Here is a 3579-nt window from a genome sequence, read left to right on the forward strand (position 1 = left end):
TGACTCCCTATTAATCGGGAAGATTTCTGACTTCCAGATGTCTTTTTATAAAGGTAATAAACTGAGATTAGGAGCACTCTCTTAAAAAAAGAGTGCTCCTAATCTCTGCTTGGTACCTCAATAATAGACACCTGTCCAGAGAAGCAATCAATCAGATTCCAAACTCTCCTCCATGGCCAAGACCAAAGAACTGTTCAAGGATGTCGAGGAGGAGATTGTAGACCTACACAAGGCCGGAATGGGCTACTAGACCATCGCCAAGCAGCTTGGTGAGAAGTTTACAGAAGTTGGTGCGATTATTCCCAAATTAAGGAAACATAAAATATTACTCCATCTCCCTCGGTCGGGGGTTCCATGTAAAACCTCACCTCATGGAGTTTTAGTGATCATGTGACCGGCGAGGAATCAGCCAAGAACTACACGGGAGGATCTAGCCAATGATCTCAAAGCAGCCGGGACCATAGTCACCAAAAAATCAATCAGCAAAACTATGCCGTGAAAGAGTGAAATCCTGCAGCACCCACAAGAAATCACCTGTACAGGCCCGACTGGAGTTGATGTTTTGAACTACATTTCCCATGATGCTTTGGCAGCATTTTGGCTGTATGAGCATTATGGGAGATGTAGTCCAAAACATCTTTAGTGAAGTCTGCCTATATATGCTGTAGAGTATTTGTCGCCCTGCTGAAAATGTTCTTCAAGCTATTTTCACATTTTGTGTTGGGTCTTCCCCCCCAAAAAATATCTTATCCCCTATCCAAAGGATAGAGAATAAGATGTCCGATCGCGGAGGTCCCATCTGCAGTGGCAATGTCCAGAACTCGGAAGTTTAGAGCTTCTGCGTTCGTGACATCACACCATGCCCCCACACCATCGCTTCTCGGCCTTTTGGCTAAGATCAAGTGTAGTATCTGTTCTTATCAGTTTTTATGCTGGTGGGGATGGGTGCTGCATGGAGGATGCAGGTGTACTAGGGCTTTCCGGGGCTGGTTCTGAGGAATCAGCTCGACGGCTGCCCCGATGTGACCTGTTCCCTCCGGGTCTCGCCATGAGGCTGAGAGGGTCTAGAGCCGAGGTACTTTTGTGCCTCGGGGAGTGGTGACCCCGAGGTGCCGAAACTCACTGGGAGGATGGACTCACTGAGTTGAAGCACGGGCACCATAATCTCTTCACCTTGTGGCACTCACCTCTTGATTCCCGGCCTTCTGGCTAGGATCAGAGAAATTTTTATAGATCTGGCCGGATGTTCGGGCGGTATATCTGCACACATTCACTTATTTATTTCTTTTTTGTCTCACTGTGTCACTTTTTGCGTGTTGTGTGTTGACAGGATTTGTCAAGATGCGGTAGCCCTTCTGGGTGTCCCTCCTGGCGGTCTAGGGGAGGTGTGTGTGGCCATTAGGTTCCGCACCTCCCTGCAAACACCCCGGGTACTCCTGCTTTGGCAGGGTACCTACCGTTATCGGCTCTGCGGGCAGATACCTTGGCTAACGCCAAGAGGGATGCCGGGAGCATTTGTGGTCCCCTAGTAGCTTCGGCGAAAAGGGACATCGAACCTGGAACCTCGCAGGTACCTTTTGGTCCGGAGGCGAAGGGTAAGGTTTGTTGGGGGGCCTCTCTCCTATAGGAGAAGGGCTTGCGATAGACCGCATCCTTTGTGCACGTTTTTTTTAGTGTAACACGTTTGCACTTTTTCTTGCACTTTGGGTGATTCGAGAGCACGTTCCTCGGCTTTAGATAAAAAAAAAATAAAAATCACACCATGCCCCCTCCATTCATGTCTATGGGAGGGGGCGTGACGGCTACGTAGTAGCCGTCACGCCTCCTCCCATAGACATGAATGGAGGGGGCGTGGAGGCTGTAGTTGCCAGTCATCTGGCACGGAGCGGAGTTTGCTCCATGCGCGGATTACTTTGGTGCCACAGCAGCGGGACCCCCGCGATCAGACATCTTATCCTCTATCCTTTGGATAGGGGATGAGATGTTTTTGGGCAGAGTACCCCTTTAACCTGTTTTTTGGAAAGGGTAAAACATTTTCCAACTCAAAAAAATGTTAAAAAAAAAACAACTTATTTTTATTTTAGTAATGAATTCTATTGAATTTAATAGCAAAATTGTACATACATACATTGATACATAAATAAATTGATTTTATTGCCGTTATGCTTCCAGACTTTTGAAAAAAAAAAAAGGCCATTTTAATGCAACAGCATTTTGTTTATTTACTGTATGTGTTTATTTTTTAGGCTAAAAATACAACCAAAAAACCATGTGTAAAAAATAACCTTCCTTTGGTCACTTTTTACACCACTTTCTTGAACATGTAAACCACACGATCAGCACAAGAAAGAAAAATAAAAGTGTAACATAGCAGACCTAATCGTACAGTCAGGGACAAGGACACACTATAAAATATGACCTCTAACACCACCAGACAGTGACCATATAGCGGTCAGATACCATGTCTACACGGGTTCTGCGGAGTATTATCACCTTACAAACCTTTTATATATATATATATATATATATATATATATATATATATATATATATATATATCAACTGGCTCCGGAAAGTTAAACAGATTTGTAAATTACTTCTATTAAAAAATCTTAATCCTTCCAATAGTTATTAGCTTCTGAAGTTTTCTGTCTAACTAATCAATGAGGATGTCACGTCTCGGGAGCTGTGCATGATGGGAAAATATCGCCATAGGAACTGCACAGCTCACGGGACGTGAGTCATCAGAGAGCAGTTAGACAGAAAACAACAACTCAACTTCAGAAGCTAATAACTATTGGAAGGATTAAGATTTTTTAATAGAAGTAATTTACAAATCTGTTTAACTTTCCGGAGCCAGTTGATATATAAAAAAAAGTTTTGGCCTGGAATACCCCTTTAAGCACAAAAAGTTCCTTAGTTGCCCATAGCCACCAATCAGATCGCTTCTTTAATTTCTCAGAGACCTTTTCAAAAATGAAAGAAGCGATCTGAGCTGGTTGCTGTGGGCAACTTTTCCTATGGACAAGTTTTGATAAATCTCCTCCAATGGACGTAAATTTACGCCTGCTATTAACGCGCGCTATTTACCCTGTAGACACGGTGAACAAAGTTGATCACTACGTCTAAAATGTAAAAAATGCATTCCCAGCAGCACAGCCAGGCAGATCGGGAACAACCGTGGTGAAATTGCGGTGTCCCGATCAGCTAGGACGCAAGCGGAGGGTCCCTTACCCGCCTCCGACACGTCCGATCGGCGATTGATTGCTCCAAGCCTGAGATGCAGGCTTGAGCAATCGACTGCCGACCACACTGATCAATGCAATGCTATGGCATAGCATTGAACAGTGCTGGCAATCAATGTACTGTATGTTATAGTCCCCTATGATGGCTATAACATTGCAAAAAAAAAAAAGTGTAAAATAAAGAGTTAATAAATGTGATTTAACCCCTTCTCTAATAAAAGTTCGAATCACCCCCTTTTCCCATTAAAAAACAACAACATGTAAATAAAAACAAATATAAACATATGTGGTATCGCCGCATGTGTAAATGTCCAAACTATAAAAATATATAGTT

The 3579-nt window shown here is 43.4% G+C and overlaps 1 pseudogene; it reads left to right on the top strand.

The window, feature by feature from the left end:
* Positions 1-872: 872 nt before the first annotated feature.
* On the top strand, positions 873-1032 carry LOC130289980 (U2 spliceosomal RNA; annotated as a pseudogene).
* Positions 1033-3579: the final 2547 nt, after the last annotated feature.

The sequence above is a fragment of the Hyla sarda genome, chromosome 8 (assembly GCF_029499605.1).
Source record: "Hyla sarda isolate aHylSar1 chromosome 8, aHylSar1.hap1, whole genome shotgun sequence".
NCBI classification, from domain to species: Eukaryota; Metazoa; Chordata; class Amphibia; order Anura; family Hylidae; genus Hyla; species Hyla sarda.